This window comes from Chlorocebus sabaeus, chromosome 20 (assembly GCF_047675955.1).
Source record: "Chlorocebus sabaeus isolate Y175 chromosome 20, mChlSab1.0.hap1, whole genome shotgun sequence".
Classification (NCBI taxonomy): domain Eukaryota; kingdom Metazoa; phylum Chordata; class Mammalia; order Primates; family Cercopithecidae; genus Chlorocebus; species Chlorocebus sabaeus.
The window spans coordinates 21,350,386-21,373,082 of NC_132923.1; the positions used below are offsets into that span (position 1 = coordinate 21,350,386).

The following is a 22,697-nucleotide window of genomic DNA, read 5'->3' on the forward strand; positions in this document are numbered from 1 at the left end:
ATACAAACATACACACACAAGGATAGTGTGTATGCATATATGTGTGTGTGTATGTGTGAATAATCCCTGGAAGCTGAGAAGCAGCCAGGAAGTGCTCGTTCTACACTCACATGCACCCACACACTGACTTAAAAACACAGTGTAACATACAAATCCATCCAATAAGCATTCTAAATGATGACTACTGTAATAAGAAGTAGCGCAATGGAAAGAGTAAGCCAGGAAAGACTTCCTGGAGGAAACAACTTCAAACTGCGCATGGAAAATAAGTTGAGTGAAATTATTGTCCTATGCTGAGACTTACTCCAGAATTAAGAACAGGGTAAAATCCAACCAAGAGGCTGCCCAGCCTCAGTGGGAGAGAGATCGCTAATAGAAGTGAGAGTCTCTGTCTATTCTCTCACTTCATTCTGAGCTACAACTGGCAGAGGAGTTAGCTTCTCCTGCAATTCCAGACCTTAGGAAAATTCAGAGAATAATCCTGTGAAATCCTGTAGGAAAACGCAGTTAAAGTCCCCATATGGTTTTCACAAAATCTTGTCTCTGTTAAGACCAAACACCAAAGAGCTGGTCAGATATCTTCCTGAAGATGGGGCCTCCTCCAGCCATATCAGCTGGGTTCCCTCGATCCCCAAAGCAAGAAGAAAAAAAAGGCTCTCAGAGTAGGTACCGTGCACCCCTGGCTCCAGGGGGAGACTTGGGTTGGAGAGGCCAGCCAGGCGCCTTGGCTAACGTTTGGTTCCACAGCTAAGTGCAGTCTCCAGCTTAGCAGCCTCTCCCCCTTTATCTCGCCCCCACCGTTCCTTTCACTTTGACATAATGAAAGTGCAACTTGCACACTGTCTCGAGATTGCATATGATAATTGGAAACATGTGTCTTAGCTGGCATACCTTCAAAGGGCTTTGGAACTCTGACTTGGGCCGTCTTCTGATTGCAATAGCAATCCCCCAAGCTGGCTTTCCAGTCTTCACATTCCTTCAGTTGCACCTTAGTATTAACTCTTGCCAGGAGAAGGCTGTTGCAAGCAGAGCTCATTCCTGAGGGTCTGCAGAGTCTGGCAATAATGGTTTCCTGAGTGCACAGCAAGGTTCTGGGCTTGGCATCTGGGCACTGACTTTCCAGAAAATAACAGCAAGAAACAGCAGGTCCATTTTCCGTTTTGCAGAAATGGCACATTGATGAGTTGTCACCGAGGGAGAAGCCTGGGTCTTTTAGAGTATTGCTTGGACTCTCAAGGGTTGTGATGCTGGACCCCATCTAATCCAGCAGTATGCTTTTTTCCTGAAGAAAATATCAAAATGTCATTATGTCACCAGGAGACTCCTGCGGGAAGTATAGAATCAATGGTGACTCCACTATAATCACCCCAAGCTGTGTGATGGACAGGTAAGGCCAAAGGGACCTTATTCAGTTCAGCAGACACTGCACATCTGTGATGTGCAAGGTGCCATGCTAAGCCCAGAGTAGACAGAGGAGTAAGATGGGGCCCCTGTCCTCCGGGCCCTTACATCCCAGTTGGAGACTGAATAGAGGATTGGGTGTTACTTTCAACTTTCAGTCTGGATATACCCATAGACTACATATCCACAGCATATACAGGTAGCCCCCAACTCCCTCTGGTGTAGGCAGCAATCACCCGGCCCACCCCCACACATACCTTGGCCTCCACCTACTTATTGATGACTTGCTCCCACTCCTGTCTCAAACCTACTGTGTTCCAAACTCTCAGCTGGCCGTGCACCCCTAACCCTAATCCTGCCTTGAGTTCTCTATGGAAGTGTTTCTCAAACTTTCAGGTTCATGTGAATCAGGTCTGATTCAGTAGGTGATAGATGGGGGACTAAGATCCTGCATGTCTAACAAACCCCCAGGTGACATACACAGTGCTGCTCTGGGGACCGCACTTTGAACAGCGAGGTCCTACACCACACATGGCTCCCCAGTGGTCTCGACCTGTTCTTGCTTAGGAACTCTGACAAGGCTCATTTCTTTGGTTCTCAGGCCAACTGGCCTTGGACAGAGCAGTCCTGGCTTGAGCTCCACCAATGGGAATCCAACCTCTGCCTTTGGTAAAGAGAAGTCAGAAAGAGGCCCATCTGACTAACATCATACTGGGGAAAACGTGGTGTGGATGACAATCAAGTCCTAAGAAGGTAGGAACCTATCCCAAAAGGAAGCTGGAGGTGGAGACACGGGTAGGAAGGAGAGGGTGTGTGTCAGGCCTTGAAGGTATATTTGACAGAGAGGCAGAAAGAGCAAGACACCTGCCACACAGCACCAGCCTTGGTCCCATTCGTAGAAAAAAGACATGGTGGCAAGCAAAGCACCGCAGTGGAGACCTGAGGCAGAGTTTTTCCTTGTTGAAATAAATCTGAGCAAGCATCCTCTCTTCTCTTATCCTCAGTTTCTTCTTCTTCTTGATAGCAAAAGATAGAGTCCTCCTCCTCGGTGTCAGACATCTGGGACTGTCCTAAGGCTTCCCAGAGGGGCTGTTTTTACTGCACGCAGGACAGTTTACATAACACTTACATCAGCAATGGTTGTAAAAATGAAAAATGTCACAGTTCAATGTGTAAAACAAGTAGCTCCCATCAGTTTCAGAGTTTGTCTTCCTTCATCTTTAAGTAGATGAATTCCGTAGTCAAACCGTGTCAGGAGTCATTTGAAACATTTAAAAACCCCAAACCAGGCCTCCTGATGGCCATGTGTGGAGTTTCCACCTCAGGCTCTTACCTTCAAAGGGCAATATACAGTTTATTTACGGTTTGTCATATTTGAAGAATGTCCTTTAAAAATAACAACCAGTTCTATTCCTTCTTTCTTAAGTTGGCTCCTTTCTCGGCCCATAACAGTTGTTGCTGTAATCACAGTCTCTCTTTTATCCATTAAATAAAAATATCACTATTTTGGGCAAAAGATCATGAACACAATAAAAATGAGGCTTATGATTGTCATAAGAGAAGTTTAGCTAGAAAAAAATATTGCAAAGAATTCAAAGTACCAGAAGTTTATCAGAACAGATGGCCAGCAAGTTCTCTTAATTAATAGTTTCTCTAAGCAATAAAATCAAAGTAAATGTTGCCTGTGTATACCAGAAATCACGTATTCAGATCACCTAGTGAAGTTCTTTGGTTTACATTTAGGTATCTGGTGCCACAGATATGCAGCCTCTGGTGGTAAATATAAATTTATCTCTGGAAATATGTTGTTTCAGAGACTGTTTGAAGTTTTCAGTTTTTGTTTTTGTTTTTATTTTTTTTTTACTTTTATTTTACAACATGATTCTACACAGAGCAAGAGCCAGAAGACCAAAATCTGGGCAAAACTCCCCCTAAATCAGTCTTGCTTAGTTTTTCCAGCAGCCTCTGGATTCAGCACAGGCAGGGATTCCAGCTGGGAAAGCCATCAGTTTGCTGCTGATTTTCTTCTTCTGTGCTTACCTTTCACTTGGGTCATTTTCCTGATTTTTCTACACATGTTCCAGGAAGCCTTCCCTCAGCCTCCTGTCAGACAAGACTTCTTCCCATTGAGCAATCACACAGGATAAGATTCATGGCGGGGGAAAGTGATGATAGGACGGAGGTCTATGAGCAAGAGGGCCCAACATACATCAAGGGGTTTGGATGACTCGTGGTAACAAAAAGCAAAACTCTATTCATTGAGAGATTTTTTCTACATAGACTTTAATCATGGCTTTATTCAGTTGTTGTTTGTGCGTATCTGGTGAGTCACAGACGTTTTTAAGAGGAAGAGGCTTTTCAATATTTTTCTTCATTATAAAAGCTTTATCTTATGTAAAGCAATAAAAACACAATTAAAATGGAATATCCAGATTCCAGTGGAATGAGGGGAGAGTGTCAGAAAAAGAAGGTGAGGAAGACAGGCTGAACCCATTGACATATACAGACCATCTGGAGCATGAGGTAAATCTCAGTGCTATTTTCTTTTAACGAAGACACTGCAGAGTTCAGGTGGCAAATAGTGGCAGGCTGAGGAGAACACAGTGAGCACTATTGCCCTCAACACACCCACACAAGCTATGTGTTTATATCTGCCCCTTATTGACTGGGGGTAAAAAAATAAAAATAAAAAATCCTGCTCCATCTATCCATTGGCCCATATTGGCCCAAACTACAAATTCACCTGTTTGTTGTTTTTTGGATTTCTATGAATTTTTTATTTAGTGAGGGAGAGGCAAGTATGGCAGAGAGGTTAGGAGAATAAGGTACAAGAGCAGAATTCCTCAGTTCAGATCCTAGCTCCCTTACTTAATAACTGTGTGACCCAGAGCAAGTTATCTAAGCTGTGCTTCTTTATCTGTGAAATGGAGATGATCCTTTGCCTCAGGGTTTAATATCATCTCTGTAAAGTGCCCAGAATATTGTTAGTTGACAATGTTACATTTCTCTCACACAGGAATGGACTCTATGGCTTCATTCCATTAGGGAAACCAAGAAGGACTAGAGAAAGGAAAGGTAACCTACGCATCATCAGTTCCAACCCTGAGGAGGAGAGGTAGAAAAGACCAGAAAGCAAAGTGCTAAGAGAAGAGACCATCTGGCTCACTGTTGGACAGCCTGGATGCTACAGTGAGTTTTTCCTCATGCTGAACTAAACATCTTTCCTCAACATTTCCACCTTTCACCCAAAGTGCTGTTTCTGGAACAATACATGGAGTTGGCCCATGCCCTTTTCTATGTGACAAATCTTTGAAAATAGCTATTATGTCCCCACCTAAGTCTTTTATTTCCCAGGCTAAGCATTCCCGAGTCCTTCGATTATCCCTGGATGACAGAGTTTCCAGGCCCCTTCCCATCACGGCCAGCCTTCTCTGGACACACTTTAATTTTTCCATGTTCCTCTTAAAATGTGGTGTCCAGAAGGAAACACGATACTCTAGATGTGGACTGACCAAACACTAATTACAATGGGACTATTAACTCCTTTGATCCACATAGTATATTTCTATTAATGGAGCCTAAAATTACACAAACGTTTTCAGTGGCCACATCACACTACGTTTTCATTTTGAGTTTATGGTAAATTACAGCCCCTTGGTTTTTTGTTTTGTTGCATTGTGTTTATTTTTTACTACTGTATTATTTAACCAGGACTCTTCTATCTTGCATTTTGCCAGTAATTACTTAGGTTAAACACAGGAGTCTGACTGACTAAATGGTGAGAGTTAAGGTCTTTGTGGGCAGGAACTATGTCTAGCTCATCATGGCATTCCCGAGTCTAGCACATTGCCTGGCTTATCCATGTGGTAGCTGTATCTTCTACCTCTTGCCTCCCATCATGATGACAGCTTAAGGAATAAAGGCACAAAGAATGTACCAGGCAGAAGCTCAATCTTTACACTTAATTCTAGCATTAACCCCAAATCCCTATGACATCTCCCACCCTGGCAACACAGAGTAGAGCACCTTTGTAGGACTTTTATGCTCTTACTTGAATCAGCATATATGATAGCAAACTCAACAGGGAAGAAAGATGAAAGGAAAAAAGCAAATCGAAAACAGGGGGTGAATAAAAGAGTGTTTGCTCAGTCCAGCTCCATGTCTATTTGCCTGTCCTTCCCACCAAGAACTCTGCCACTTCAATCTGGGGCATCCTGTGAGAGGAGGGGGGGGATCCTTGAGCTCCCCCTAGAGGTTAGAGTATGGGACTAATGAGAGATGTTCAATACTTAAGTGATCACTGATGTTGTATTCTTTCTGAATCTTAGATCCAGTATTCCAACATATTGATCAGTCCTCTCAACTATCAGATAATTGTGAGTTTAAGAAGGATTGGGCCAACCTGGGGCTTCTAAATGAAATACTATTGCATGTGACCTTGGTCCAAGGAAGTCACTGCAAACTCATTTTGCCTGAACATGAACTTCCTTACCTTGTTTGCTTGCTCCTGTCAGCTTTGGACCCCAGGCAGCCTCCCACACACTTCCAGGCTTTGTATTTGCTTAACTTGGACTTCAGATTTATTACTCATTCACTTGGTCATCCAAGTCCAGGGCTGCATAGGCGCTGGGAATACACTAGAGAGATAAATCAGGCATGGGAATTATAATCTAGTGAAAGAGGAAAGTAACCCACAAATAAGTGAAGTTGTAGCCAAAAGAATCACATAGGGTCCTGAGCACCACGATAAGGGGCTCTGACCTTATTGAGGAGGAGAAAGTGATGTGTGAGATGAGAAATGAACACAGTCAGCTAGTTAAGGATGGGACTGCAGTGAAGGAATTTCCAAGTAGAGGAAATGGCCTTCTGCCAAAAAAAAAAAAAAAAAAAAAAAAAAAAAAAAAAACAAAACCTGGTACATAAGGGAGCCCAGCAAGTACCAGAAGCTGAAAAGAGGCCAGCATAGCTAGAACAGAATGCAGAGAGGAAGCTCACAGGAAGATAAGGCTACAGAAGAGAACTACTTGGCTTGTCACCAAGACCTGCCTCCAGATTAACTGTGACCATGACCCATGCCTTTTGAGGATGACTGTCACATCATTCTTTTTTTTTTTTCTTTGAGACAAAGTCTTGCTCTGTCACTGAGGCTGGAGTGCAGTGGCATGATCTCAACTCACTGCAACCTCCACGTTCCGGGTTCAATAGATTTTCCTATCTTAGCCTCCTGAGTAGCTGGGATTACAGGTGTGCACCACCATGCCTGGCTAATTTTTGTATTTTTAGTAGATGTGGGGTTTCACCACATTGGCCAGGCTAGTCTTGAACTCCTGATCTCAAGTGATAGCCTGCCTTGGCCTCCCAAGTTGCTGAGATTACAGGCATGAGCCACCATGCCTGGCCAACTGTCACATAATTCCTAATCTTTTTCCTAAATTCCTAAACTGTCACATAATTCCTTTTCCACTCTATCTGCCAGAATTTCATGAAATACACTGTCAAATACTTCAAGGCAATCAAAATACACTAGGTGCATATCATGACCTTGATAGAACTGTGATTCCATTACAGACCATAGCCATAGTATATCAAGGATGATTGAAGATTGTTTGTTTGCTCTTCTTATTTAACAGGGAATGTTTGGACATGCTTAAAAACATAGGAAGAAGTCAAACAGGGAGAAACAATGGGTGCTAGAGAAGATGGTACATAGAAGAAAAACAGATTCCTTCATGAAGAGACACTAGGTGCCTTCCTAATATCTTTCTATGAATAGTTTCACTTATATCTTTAAAATAATATCATTCGGCAATACTTTTTATTTGTTCAATGCTTTTTCTTGTAGGTAAGAAATATCAACTGGTGACCAAGCAAACTGAAGCCTATTTTTCTCCATTCCAGGATTATTGAATACCAGCTACACATCTGTATCCAAGCAGTAGCATCCTCTACTTTTATTGTTCATTCGTCTAATCACCCGTTCTTTCAGCAAATATGTATTAAGTTCTGTCTATGTGCTAGATATTGGAGCTAAAAATATTAATAAAACAGAGTATTTGCCTTCAGAAGGCTCACCAACAAGTGGGAAAACTATACAGGACACAATTAATAAGTGATGAGTAGATGCAAAGGTAAACAAATTTTAACACGAGGTGAGAGAAAGCTCTTAATTCTGTGTATGGAGGAAAGGAAGGCCTTTCGTGGAGGGGTATTTGAGCTAAGACTTGGAGGATGAGTGGGAGCATACTACCAGTGCAAGAGGAAGTCTGAGGTAGAGGAGACAACATTTGCAGAGTCCTGGAGACAAAGAAAAATGTGGAGTGGTCAGTAGCTGAAAAAAGATAGCGTGGATAGAGTCTGAGGTGGCCTTAGGAGTCCAGAGAAGATGAGACTGGAAGAGCAGGTAGGATTCACTCATGATAGGCAATGAACTCTGTTTTCTACAATTTAGATTTTATTGGCTAGGCAAATGGTGAAGCTCCAGTTTGCATTTTAGAAAGACTGCTCAGGCAACCATGTAAAAGATAAGTTCAATCATAACGACCTGAAGAGAATTTTAACTGAACTTGACATCAATAACTGGTTGGTTCATCTACATTTGGCAGTATACCCACAGTGCTACCTTGATTTGTTTGGAAGAATATCTAAACCTTAATTAGAATCCGGAATCTCTGAAAAAGATGGCTGGGATTAGCTCAGTTTTTTCTTAATTGTGTTCTACAGAATGCTAGTTCTATGGAGTATTAGTAGGTGCTAAGGGGTATGGGGGTAGAGGAGTGTCTACCAGTTACATTTTAGGAAATTATACTTAAGGTTATTACCCTTAGGGAATAGAGTGGCATTATGGGTAACCCAGAAAAGATAAAGCAGAGAAAATGCTTCTATGTTTCTTCAGAAAGCATCAAAGAAGACATATTGCAGGAAGCTATAGACACAAACATAACTTCTTGCTTCCTTCTCTGTGCTTACTTTCCTTGGACTAGTGCTAAAATGGGCTGATATTGATATTCTCTGAGCACACAAGTACTTGTTGCAGTTTTAACTTCAGCTGGGTGGCTGGGAGAAAATTAATTTATGATTTGAGAATTTGTTGTGCAGCTGACTAACCCTCCCCTAGAGAAAGGGCCAGGGTGTGTAGATGGTATCAGCCAGGCTGATCAAGGTGAGAAGGTTCAAGGGGTCAGGATAAGTCAGAAAGAGGAGGGACCAGGGAAGAGATGAGAGAAGAGATCCAGGACTTGAGTGTTAAGCAGTGACCGTGGGAGAATGTTTGAGTATCAAGATAAAGATGTTGAATCTGACATTAGACCTGGGCCTGAAAAAATCAGTAGGATATTAGGTCCCAATTAATGTAGAGACATAATAGGAAGCTGGGAACAATATGTGAATGAAACAAGAAGGTCTAGGCCTTTCTCCGTGAATGGAGACGGGTAGCTCGCAGCATCTTTTTATGAGGCGCTGTCTGTGTGATATGGAAGTGCGGGGGTGGGGGGGTCACTGTGCATTAAAGACACAGCACCTGGGTAGGCAAGGTCATACCCCTGGACTATAAGTTACTGGGCAGGAATCATTTGATTAATTTTAGTTCCTGTAGCACCCAATACAGAACTTGACACAACAGTAGGTGCTCAGTTAAGATTTATTGAACAGATGGCTAAATAAATTCTATAATTTAAGCTTTCCTCCACATCACCAACCTATCCCTACCTCTGTGTTCCAAAGGAGATTCTACTTTGACACGGTGTTTCTTTGTAGAATGACCCTCTGAGTCTTTATCCCAACAGAAAGATACGAAAACCTTCATTAAGATGTAGGCTTCCTATTTCAATAGAAAAATGACACCAGTTGGCAGATCTATTTCTGGTGGAACACCGAAAGTGGCACAGGGTCTGAATGTTTGTGTCCCCTCAAAATGTATATGTTGAAATCTAAACTCCCAAGGTGATGCTATTAGGAGGTAGGGCCTCTAGAAGATGATCAGGTAATAAGGACAGAGCCCTCATGAGTGGAACTAGTGCCCTTATTTAAAAAGCCAGAAAGAGCTGCCTTGCCCCTTCCACCCTGTGAGGGAACCGCAAGAAGGCACCATCTGGAAGGAAGCAGGCCCTCACCAGACACTGAATTTGCCAGAACCTTGATGTTGGGCTTCTCAGCCTCCTGAACTGTGAGAAATAAATTTCTATTGCTTATTAGACACGTGGGTTAAGGTATTTTGTTATAGCAGGACAGACAGACTGAGTCTTGCTAACCACTCCTCTCCCTCTTTTTACTTCATTCCAACACTAGGCTGGACTTCCGGGAAGCTAGGCAAGCAGGAAGCATGGGCCCAGAAGACAGCTTACTGAAGAGGGACCGTGGGAAAAGTTTAGCAGTGCTACCAACTTAGGCTTATTGGTCAATAATTTTGTTAGGCAAGTCAAAACCATAGAAATGGTAATATTGTGTTATTTTGTTAATTTTTGCTTTTTCCTAGCTTCTATAATCATGGAAAATTTGAGTATGGTTGCCTTTTCACAGAAATGGAGGAAAGGGGGTGTAGGTCTTGAATGGTGTGTGGTTCACACTGTGGCCAATCGCTACACCAAGTGCCCAGGAGTAGAGTCATATAACTCACAGGCAAAATGCCAGTGGGTCGAGAGCATAAGAAATCTGATAATGCCCACTTCCTACAGAGCAGCAAATGGCATTTCAGAGCAATGTTCATGGTGTCATCTTTTCCAAGGTTTATGTACTCAGGGAAGATGGAGGGAACTGCTAGATATATTTGCAGGAATATGAAAAAGACAGAAACAAGGGTGGCTGGCACTCAACGCAAAAGCAAGTTGATTCTATTGCATAACATTGTAAAACTACTTAATGTGAATGCACTTAATGCCCTAAAATGTACACTTAACAATGATTAAACAAGTGATTAAAATGGTAAATTTTATCTCATATGTATTTTACCACAATAATTTATTTAATGAGCAAATAGAATGAGGGGAGCAACTTGATTCTTTATAACCTGCATAGAGGGAAGGGATCTATGGTACAGTTGGTTCAAAAACATCTTTATTTGGTTTTGGATGGCAACATAGGAGTCTGTGTATGTGGCTGGTAATGTTCCTAGGTATGTTCACCTTTCTCTTGGGCACACGCTATCTGATAACAAGAGAAGAAAGTGCTGCAGTGCACTGAGTATCATGAAAGGAGGAGCAAAAGCTACTCCTGGCCATGTTTGATCTGCAGAGTGATGGGCAGTAACTGTACCACGACTGGGCAAAAAGGCCCAGCTATTTATGCACTGCCCACACAGCTGATACTCAGCCAAGCCAATGTCCATTTTCCTCCCCTGGTCCATAGCATGTGTGCAGGGTCCAGCTAGGGCTGTCCTGGAACACAGCAATAGGCAGAGACTTCCGTATGCTCACACCCAATGTCTTGTCCTCAGAAGCTCTGTCAGTCTCTGCCTCGGAAAGGCTGGCCAAGGAATGTTCAATTCAGAGGCACTCCCTGTCCTGCTCAAAGACGAAACAGTGACAAAAGTGACAACACTTTATGTCTGCAGGGTAATTTATAAGAATAACCTTGCAAAATTATCCAGCTTCAGTTGGTGTTTGTCACTTGCTGCCTAATGTCTTCAGTCCAACGTTAGTGATAGAACAATATCAGGTCTGGCCAGGAAAGGGGCTTTGTAGCCTCTCCCTTCTTCTTAAAGGGGGCCTCCCTTCCAACTTAAGAGACATTAGTCAAGCATCGACTGTGTATTCTATGCTAGATCCTGGGACCACACAGAGAAATTAGATAAGACCCTGAGGTCGGGGCATTGCCCTTCCTCAAACCTCAAGCCTCATGCTTCCTAGTTGTAACCTTCCCTAGAGATCTGGAGCCCAAAAGATGATTGGTTCCCAGTCAGTCCCTTGGCAAGTATTCACCCTTTGCCTCCTCAGGAAATCTCATTCCATTGCACTGTCTCCCTCTGGCCTTAGCAGAAACTAACACTTTTTGAGGACACTGCTCCCCTGCCTCAGTCAGTTTGGGCTGCTGTAACAAAAATACCATAAACTAGGTAATTCATAAACAACAGAAATTTATTGCTTAGTTTGGGAGCCTGGGAAATCCAAGATCAAGGTGCCAGCAGATTCACTTTCTGGTGAGGGCTTGCTCTCTGCTTCATAGATGACACCTTCTCTTGGTGTTTTCACATGACAAAGGGGCAAACAAGCACCCTCAGGCCTCTTTTTTAAGGGTGCAGTCCCATTTATGAGGGCACCACCCTCATGACTGAATCACCTCCTAATTACCTCAGCTTTTAATATCAGCACATTGGGGATTAGGTTTCAACATGTGAATTTTGAGGAGATACAAACATTTACCATAGCATCCCCCTACCACTCTCTCTATGGTTTCTCATTCTTCCATTCTTCATTTACCTCAAGCTGAGGTGGGGTAGAGAGGCAGTAGCACTGGGCACCCATTGCTGCTTCCAGGCCATCACTCCTCCTACCTCCTGTGAGAGTCTCTTCTCCTTTATGACTTTACCGTGGTGCCCCACTCCTCCTCATGCCACCAACTGTGAACCTCCAAGGTACTGAAGAGAACTTAAGTAACATTAAAAAAAAAAAAAATTCACTATCATCAAGTCCTGGGAATTTAAGCTCTTAATTTTCTTAGATCTGATCCCTCTCTTTCTGCAACCACTGCCCTGTTCAGGCCTTCATCATCTCTTGCCTGGAACACTGCTATAGCTTCCTTACTACTGTATCTGTAGCCAGTCTTGTTGCCCTCGTATCTACCTCCTCTTCCTTTCTAAAACAGAAATATACCCGTCGTACTTCCCAACTGATTGTGACCTCATGGTGATACTAACATGTATTAAGGGCTGACATCGTGTGAGACACTGGGCTAAGTGTTTGATATGTTATTGTTATTGACCCATTTTACAGAAAAAACCACAGATGAGAAATAGTCAAGATCACATAGCAATAAACATCTCAGATGAAATTCGCAGATATAACTCTCCAACTCTAGAGCCTAAGCACTCAAATATCATGTGTCATTAATGTCTCTGCTCCCACCAAGCACAGCACAAGGGAGGATTTAAGGAAGTCACTGCCTGGCCTCCGTAGTGTTAGAAGCAGCCATGTTAGCTGCTTTGGTCAATGAGAGGTGAGTGGAAGTGATATGGCTCATGTCCCGGTGGAAGCATTTCAGCCTGTGTGTAATTCTCCATGCTCTCCTTCTCTGCTGTGGTGAACCCCAAAACTTTGTGTTGAGATGATGGAATCATACAATGATAGAGCCCTTTTCTGCCTGGGTCCTGAGAGACCAGTATAAGTTGAATTTCCCATCAAGCCACAGGATTAAAGCATAAACTACAAATAAGCTTTTGTTTGGTAAACCTTTAGGCAGTTGAGATTTGGTTATGCTAAAGAGAAAAAAATATATACTCACAGTGTAACTTAGCCTATCTAAATGAATACAAATATACCACCTCACCTTGATTCTAATAACCAGGCTCTTGTCTTCTTGCAAACTCCTTCTCACACTTCAGTTTTTAAGTAATTGCACTTACTAGCTCTGCAAATTCAAGTAAGTCACTTACTTCTCATGATCTTAGTTTCTTCCGCTATGATGAAGTAGAAGGTTGAATTAAATTTTAGATAACAAACACTAACAGAGAGTTGGTAGGTACCAGGCACCATGCTGGATGCTAGTTGATAGCAAACCCCCTCTCCTATATCTGGTAGATAGCATGAATCTGTCCCGACGAGCTGCCTAGGACGGTCCTCCAGAGACAGTCTGCTGGAAACAAACCTGGAGCAAGTCCTGACTCTGCTACTGGCCGTGACACCTTGGGCAAGTTATTACTTAACCTGTCTGTGTCCATTGCCTCATTTAGTCAAACAAGTATATTTGTTGTTACCTATCAGGTCCGTTGGGAGTATTAAATAAAATAACGAGTGTGTGTATAACTCCATGGTTAAGTCTGTTGGTGATAGAAGCAGATAGATCTGGTTCTAGTTATAGCAGTCACCTCTTACTTTCTATGAGATCTTGACCATGTTACTTAGCCTCTTTGTACCTCAGTTTTCCTATCTATGAGGAGAGAATAATAATGGGTACCTCTACCTTATTGGGTTTTAGTGAGAAATATTGAGCTCTTGGCACATAGTGGCACTCAACAAAAGTTATTTTTTCTTAAGAAAGCTGCTTTACACATGCTAGGTTGCTACATATCTATGTATCAAAACTCACCACAATTATTTATTGAATGGGTTTTTCTTCTGCCTTGAAGACAGGGGCTGAGTCTTGTTCCTCTTCACCTCTACAGTGCCTGGAAAGTAGACGAACTAAATAATTGTTTCAGGATTGAGCCCGGATACATTCATCATGTTTTCTATTCTCTCGCTCTTTCTATCATCCTGAAGAAAACTCAATCTCTTGGCCTTAGAAAGTCATAGGCTTATCTGGGGGACTGTTCAGTTGTCAAAGAAATCAGTCTTCAAAATGAAAGGGGAAGGAGCAAAAGGGGAGGGAGCAAAAGAGTGACGAGCTCCCCAAATTGCCTACGTCTCTGGGTTGTGTTTTTCTGCAGTCTGAGAGGTTTTGTTTTTGATTTAAAGAAACAAAACAGTTTCCAAGAAAAACTCCTTTTGCTATGATTCAAAACCATTTAATCTGTGATATTATTTCCTCTGCTGAGCTTTCAACTTTCTACACCCCTCTGGGGCTGAATAGCTCAGGGGCTGAGCATGCTCTTGCGTATGTAACATGGTGCTTCTCTGCAGGCCACCGCTGGCTGCAGAGCCCTGAGACGCAGTTCACGGAAATAAATCACGGTCCCTACGGGCTTTATCCAGATGGACGTCAACAGCATCCTTGCAAGTGGACCCTCCCACGCCTCTTAATCATGGGTTTTTCCCTGGGGAAAGTGTAGGGTCGTCTGTGACTAGAGTCAGCACAGCCAAGCTCAGGGCTGTCAGATGAGTGTCTCTGCATGGTTTTGTGGCAACAGTTGGGATTGCCTTATAACGTCTCAGGGAAAAATCCCTGGAATCCCAGATACAGTGTCTTTGTCCTCACAGTTCACAACCATAGAGAGCACCTGCCTTTCCTCAAAGTCCCTCCACGCTTCAAGGTGGCCAAAAGAAAGCTTTTCCTTCACCTGCTGGCCATGTCCCATGTCTGAAAACTGTTCCACAAGTGGCCTGGTGCCTTTTAAGGCTTTTCTTGAATGGAGGGACAATTCTACCTGGATCATGGAATTCACTGATGTAAATTCTCCCAGGCGGGAAAAAACCGCCCCCTTCTCCACACCAGCACAGCGAGGAGCAGGGCTCAGGCACCAGCATTTTCCTCACTACTTGAGAGCCTCTTCAGACCAAGGGAAGGATGCTACATTAAAAATCATTTAAAAAAATCTACATGAGGCTGAAATTTCTAGAATAATTTTCTAAAAAATGGACTATTTGACTTGGAATGGAATGAAATTGTCACTGGAATTGTTCGAACACCAGGCAGAAAATACATAGAAAAGATTCAGACAAACAAATATTGACATTAGTTGGTTAGTTATCCCTTTCAATCCCAATATGCTATAATCGAAGGAAAATATTTTCGCTTACCAACAAATACTAAAAGCCTGGTAAGTGCACTGTACTCCTTGAGGTACCATGAGACATGAGGAGATGAGAAGACACAGTCCTTGTGCTTAGCCTCACTCAGGAGGTAAGATACCTGTATCAGGCAGGATCACTTAATTGATGCTAATTTCAGAAACTTAAAACTATAAATGCCTAAATTCCCATGTATGTGAGGTGTCTTTCATAAGTCATGAAGGAAGCAGGGCTCTGCTCCACATCCTCTTGGTTCAGGGACCCAGGCTAACAGAGGCTTAGCTTTGGGGAATGCCCCGTGTTACTGCAACAACCAAACAACAATATAGGGCAGTATGTAATCAAGGACTCAGTGAAGAAAGTGCCACATTACAGTTTGATGAATGAATTAATTAATTAATGAATAGGAAATTCAAGTGAGTTCAACATTAAAAAGGAAGATTTAGGATGTGGCTACACCACTGAAAGGGGAGAAGTAAGTAAATGGGAGGCACAGAGAAGAAAATACCATCTCCAGAAGAAGTGAAAATGACAGAGCAAAGTGGGAAGGAAACTAAAATTTATAAATCACCTATTATGCTCCAAGGGCTCTGTAGAAAAGTTTACATTTTATGATCCTCATTTTACAGATGACATTGAGTCTCAGAGAAATCATAAAGCTTATTCTCCTATACACATACTTCTAATAAATACAGAGCTGGCTTTCAAATATAAGTATCCTTGGCTCCAAAGTGTGTGAAATTTTCTACACCACAGGAATGTAATAAGCGTTATATTTTTCCAGGACCATGAGGAGGCTGGATTGTCTAAAGCAGCCCTAGGGAACAGTGAAAGATAAACTCAGAGAATTTTGGCTGTGGGCTGAGTTTGGAACTGATCAGTAATCAATAAGGCATCACTGACATTCAATTTGTGTATATATTACATGCACCTATTACTGTAACATTGCAGGAGTTATCAGTATTAATAAAGTGTTTCCTCCCTTCTAGGAGCATACAAAGCCTTAGGAAATAAGAGTTACCCTGTAATACAGGCAGAATCTGCTGCTTCATAGCACAAACAGAAGTACAAAGGGTAAAGATAGGAAACACACTCTACATGCAGGTGTAAGTGGCAAGGGAAGAAAAGGAGACAGGTGGTCCTGTTGTTCCCAGGAAGCTAAGGAGAATAGCCAAACCCTTAAGTGTAACTGTGCCTTCCCCAAGCCACACTGGCCATGGTAGGACCCAATACAAGAATAACACTTCCCACCAGATATTCTCTATGATTTATTGCATCACTAGGGTGCATTTCACCCGTGCTCTGAAACCGAGCCTTCTTGTCTACCACAGAAATGGCCCATCATCTTTTTCCTTGCATTCGCTCCTTCTTACCTGCATTTTCTCCTTCCTCTAACTGAATTACAGTGTCGATTGACCTGGCTTATTAACAGTAATAATGATAATAGTAACTTCTAACAATTACAAAATACCAAAGATATGGATCACATACATTGTTTCATTTACACCTTGCAACACCAGGTGAAGAACCCAAGACTCAAAAAGATGTGCATCTTATCCAAGATCACACAGCTAGTAAACATCAGAGCCAAGATTCAAACCCAGATCTTTCATTCTGCACAGTACTGCCAGGAGACTAAGGGCTATTTCTTAGAGCGAACAGAGCACAATGCCTGGCACAGAGAAAGAAAAACCACCAAGGTTTATTGAACGGGTTAAAGGAATAAAAAGTCAGACATTGAAATCACATTCCTGTAGTGACAAATATATTTTCAAGAGTAAGGAATGCATGTTAACGAATTAGGAGATCTGAGTTGGTGAGACAGGGGTGTAAGAAATGTCGACGGTAGGCACTGGAGTCCAGAAAGTGGAGGTGGGATTTGCTGGCATCTGTAGCAGGCAGCACAGTAATTCTTTGAACAGTGGGGCAGGACCTTCACTCCAGTTGTGTGTAAGAAGGCAAGAGGTGGATGGGGCAGGAGATATGGTGGTAAAATGAGAACCTGGACTTGGGTGGAGACAGTGGGAAGAAAAGTATCAGATACTGCAGTGCAAATCAGTGGGATTTGGTGGAAGATTAGACATAGGTGATGAAGGAGGAGGCATAAAGGATGACTCCAAGTTTTCTAGGTGGTATAAATTTGGCAAGAAATTTCTTGCCATTGAAATATTCCATGGGGCATATTCTATAATATTGCCGTGTAATTTTTTTTTCTTTTTTGAGACAGAGTCTCACACTGTCACTCAGGCTGGAGTGCAGTGGCACGTTCTCAGTTCACTGAAACCTCCGCCTCCCAGGTTAAAGCGATTCACCTGCCTCAGCCTCCTGGATAGCTGGGATTACAGGCGGCCACCACCAGGCCCGACTAATTTTTTGTATTTTTAGTAGAGATGGGATTTCACCATATTGGCCAGGCTGGTCTCGATGTCCTGACCTCATGATTCACCCACCTTAGCCTCCCAAAGTGCTGGGATTACAGCTGTGAGCCACCATGCCTGGACAATACCGTGTAATTTTACAGATCTTTACCATTTATAAAGAACCCCTGCACCCACTGCTTTACCTCAATCTATTTTACAAATGAAACAAGTAAGACTCAAAGCATCTCAAATAGGAATTACCCGCCCCAAAGCCTTTCACTTTGGTAACCAATTCTTTTTGTACAGACAAATGGTTAGGAACAAAGATATCCATGTAGCAGGTATAACTCATTAAAGGACTTAAAGGAACTTAGTTCTGGAACTTAAAGGAAAAAAGTTCTGGAAGAAGGAACCAGACAGTGTGTGTGCCCTGTTGAAGACTGAATTAGAGGTCAATGCACACTCAGCATTCAGTTGGATGGTTTCCTGTAGGATAAAGACAGACTTGTAGACTCTAGGAGAAGGACGTGTGCCTAGCCTGAAACCAGGGACTATGGTCTCAACACCTCTGAAGAAATGAAAGTCATGAGAGAAAAAAATCCTGACAGGAGGGGAAAGGGCTGCATAATGTTGCAATCTTTAACAAAATAAAATAATCATACGTTGTTGGTTAGCCAAACTCAACATCCTTTCTGCAAACCCTGTCTTTCAAGCAAGGGACACAGCAGGAAGCCTTCAGGATTAAGAGGGTGAATCTTAAGTCCAGCTTCTACGTGGAGAGCACTGTTGTTCATGAGGTTCGTGAAGGTTGGACAAATAATGACATAATCCCTTCAGATGGATAATAACTAGCAGAAAAAGAAGAGGCATATTCTTCATACTCCCAACCCTAAATGAAACACAGTGTTTATCAATTCCTGTCAATGTTTTTTTTAATTCTTTTTTCTTCCTTTTTTGTTTAATCACTGTGTATGAGAAGTTAAAAAAATAAAGACACTTTTAAGGTTTAATTTAGAACACTTGGTATGCAAAGCAGTCCCAAAGAATTCATTCTGACCTGTGGCTGGAAAACAGGGTGCCTTGGTTAGTTCTTTGTATCTAACATACTGGAAAGTTTGTTCACAAGTCTGTCTTTTCTACAAGAATAAGATCTCTCTGGCAGTCAGGTACCACACACTTAGCAGATATTAGCCCATAAATACAAAAACTCACAAAATTAATGTGGAATGACAATATATTTTAATTCATCTGTGGAACAGAAGTTAACCAGGGTTACTATATGCAGTTATCGGAACTATTCTTTCTGTTCCTGCTCAAAGCCAAGTGGAAGATACACACATTCTATGCCAGCAAGTTCCTACCAAGTTCCTCCTCGATACTCTCTTCTAAGTTGCCTCCCGAAGAACAGGGGCCAACTAGAGCATCATGCTTGCGAGGGCATTGAGATTATGTAACTTTGCAACTACCCCTCTCCGTAAGTGTGTTCCCCAAGAAGCTGCCATAATATGAGTTTTTCTACACACACAAAAAGCAATGTGGCACGGGAGGTGGTGAGTATGGCCTATCTCCATCCTTGCCATGGCCAGACCTATTAATTGCCTTGCAATCATCCTCAAGTCATTTCATATGGGTCAAATTATTTCCTACTCTAGATGTTAAGCTTCCTGAAGATGTGGGCCTTGTTTTACTGTTTAAATGTATTATCAGGGTCAGGAACACAGAAGCCTTAATTAAATGTACCCTGAAATAAGAGAAGGTAGGGGCGGAGAAAAGGCCCCCATGGGTGGAGACAAAGAGTTGGGTCGGGGGTGGGCATTCTCCTTTGTGGTAGAATCAGTTGTCTGTGGCCCTGGATTTCAATAGCACAGGAGTTCTGGTGATCTCCACGAAGAAGTTAGGGTCAGGCCATGGAATTAAAACTGTTCTTTACACAAACACAAGAACCTTTTAAAATATTTAATTGAAATGGATTGCCACATTTGTTGAAAACAGTTCTGCACTTAAAAAAAAAGCAGCTTCAGACAGCCTGTTTAGATTTCCAAAACATCTGTGCCTCTAATGCTTGGAAACTCACACTCCAGCGCATGGAAGCTGTCTCCAACAGGTCTGCTGCCAAGCTGCTTAGAAAATAACTAAAGAAGAAGAATCAAACAAACTCTCCAAGTAAGTATTCCCTTTCTACAGCATGCACACTTGCTTGCTTTCGCTTTTATTTTACTTTCTCCCCAAATGGCTTTGTTTGCAAGGCCTTCTTCATGCTGTAAAAAGAGATGGGCTAGAGGTGAGTGGACTGGGGTGTGACAATGGGTGGCAGCCTCTCTCACTGCCCCCTTTCCAGGAATCGGTAGACCAACTCCCAAATGCTCCTGTGCATTTGCCTCCAGACATAACATAAATTCATGAGAAATTTTCTTCAAAGAAAAAAATTCTTCCAAACCTCCCAGACCCACGGAATGGCAAATCTCAGAGTCAGCAGGGGCCTTCGAGGGCATATACAAAGACACCCCTCCCCACGCAGGGATTTTCTTGTCACCAGGCTGGCCTGGCTAGGGGCATCTCCCCTCCGTGGGGGGCCCTCCAATAACAGGAGCTCACCACTTCCCGGGAAGTCCAGGTCTCTTATTTGTGGTCACTTCTCTACATTCACCCAAATTGCTTCCCTGTAACTCAAATCATCAGACCTGCTCTACCCTGTGAAACTTCAAAGGATAAATCAAATCAATTCCTCTTTTCCATGGCAGACATTCAAATATGTTAAAAGAATTGTCAGGCCTCCTTGGAGTCTTCCCTTCTTGGGGCTAAATAGTCCCCATTTTCTGAAACCAGCCTGCACGTGATGGGATTGTGGGGCCATTCCCTAATCATTCATGCAGCCCCACGGGATATGCTCCCACTTGAAGATAGCTTGCAGACAGGCAGGACACTCCCTCAAAGGAATGAAATCCTCTGAATGTGGTCTGCTGACTACAGAAAACACTCAAACCATTACTTCCCCCAACTTCTGTTCTTTAGAAAACCAGAAAATCATAGCATTCTGTGGTTTATTCGTGGGTTTCTCCCATGTTCCCCTCCGTGTATTAACTACTTTTAACTCACCTTCACCCTGTCCTGGACTTTGTAGATTTGTTGAGGCATAGAGCTGAACTTGAAAATTTTTTAGAGCTTTACCTCTGAAATTTTTATCTTCACAATTTAAACGCTTCATTTAGTCTGTTGAAAGTTTTTTGTACCTTGACTTTCTCGTCTAATATGTCATCCATCCCTCCCATCTTTGGGAAGAAAGTGACTTCTGTGTCTTAATCCAAGCCCAAGATTAAAAAAAAAAAAAAAAAAAAAAAAAAAAAAAAAAAAAAAAGTGTGTATACGGTAGGTTCCAAAACAGAACATATAATAATTACCAATATTTATTGTTTTATTGTTTATCATAGGCAGGCACTATTAAATCCTTCTCATGAATTTACACATTTAATCTTCATATCAATACTAACATATAGGTATCATTAGTATCCCTCATTTATTGATGAGGAAACTGAAGCATGGAGAGGTTAAGCAACTTGCCCATAGTTATCCAGCTAGTAAATGGCAGAGGCAGGATTTGAGGCCAGGCAGTCCAAGTTCAGAGCCTTTGGTGTTAGCCACATTTCTATATTGCCCCTGCTCGCACACATCAAGACACTTCCCTCCACCTTGACAGCAGTAGTCCAACAATCAATGCTCTTTAGGAGTAACTGGGTTGACCAGCTAAAAGGCCAATATTTGTACTATAATTTAACCTATTTTTGTTCATCCTTCCGTAAGTATATTATAAGAAACTTCATCACATGGTTTCCTGAAGTCAAAATGTACTGTCTATAGCATTACCTGGATATGCAGGTTCAACCACTTGTCAAAGAAAATGAGTTTAGTTTGGAATGATTTGTTCTTAGAGAGCTTGTGCATGTGCTAGTACTTGTCTGCTTTCTTGCCCTTTAAGCCTGCCTAGCTTGACCCACATCACTACCCCCAGCTGTTCCTGGTTATTGCAGAGGGCTATTCTTGCTTATTCTAGTCTAGTCCATTCTTGCTCCAAAACCCTCTGATGCCTAGTTTAATTACTTGGTGTTTGAATCCCACCTTTGATCCTTTCTTCTCACATGGTGTATCTATGTTTTTATTTTATTTTATTTTATAAGTTCCAGGATACATCTGCAAGTTTATTACATAGGTAAATGTGTGCCATCGTGGTTTTCTGTGCCTACCTACCCATCACCTAGTTATCGAGCCCATCTCACATTAGCTATTTATCTTGATGCTCTTCTTCCCCCTGTTCCCATAAGTATGTTTTATAAAACATTCTTTCTACCAGATAATAGGTTTTGGGTTTTTTTAAGGAGTATTCTTGGGTTAAATAAAATTAAACTATTTTATTTACTGCAGAGCCTTTCGTATGCTAATGTGCATTGTGAATTTTTGGCTAGAGTGACATTCTGTGAAGAATTTCAAATTAGTTGGCCGGGGAATCTGTGCTCTCTCTTCCTCTCTCTCTCTTGCTCTCACTCTCACTCTTTCTCATTCTTTTTCACACACACACACACACACACACACACACACACCCTGTGTAGAGATATTAGGAGTATGTTATATAATATGGGTATATTTGAACACCAATAACTACTTCCTTGTCTAAATGCACACAAATCACCTGTTTGTGAATGTGTTCTAGAATTCTGTCAAGGAAACAGAGAAATCTAATCAAGTGGTATTAGAATCTATATTTTCCTATTTTCTGAAAGAACACACTATTTATTTGTCTCCATTTGAGTGGGAATAAACTCCTATGCATCTTTTTAAGTCCTCTAGGATACATTTTTTACTGAGCCTGGAAGTTTGAACTGAAAGTGACTAAGTGATCTCTTATTTCTTCTTTCCTAAATCAGGCCTCAATGTCCCCTTAACAGTCTCTGTGCTTCCCTTTGTAGATTGATTTTTTTCTTGCTCCCATTTCAAGCGTTGCTCAAGCATCATGTTCTCAAGGAAATAAAGCCTTTGCTGACCACCTTATTTTAATTTTCAACACCCTCCCAGTGGATTCTTCTTGCCTACTGCACAGATAAAACCAATTTACTGAGATAGCAGTCTTGCAATAGAGAAAGAGTTTAATAAATGCAGAACTAGCCAAGTTACAGAACAGAAGTTTATTCCTGAAATCAGCCTCCCCAAGAACTCAGAGGCTAGGGTTTTTATGGATAATCTGGTGGGCACGGGGCTATGGAATGAGTACTGCTGATTGGTTGGGGATGAAATCACAGGAGTGTGGAAAATGGACCTTGTGGGCTGAGTCAGCCTCTGGGTGTGCTGAGTC

At 42.1% G+C, this 22,697-nt stretch overlaps 1 long non-coding RNA gene across 1 annotated transcript; it reads left to right on the top strand.

Moving 5' to 3' along the window:
• The first annotated feature begins 1,015 nt into the window (after positions 1 to 1,015).
• On the top strand, positions 1,016 to 9,664 carry LOC103224159 (uncharacterized). Its single transcript, XR_494006.3, has 4 exons — positions 1,016 to 1,387; positions 4,418 to 4,590; positions 7,032 to 7,145; positions 7,244 to 9,664. It is a non-coding gene; the product is annotated as an uncharacterized lncRNA (long non-coding RNA).
• The last annotated feature ends 13,033 nt before the right edge of the window (positions 9,665 to 22,697 follow it).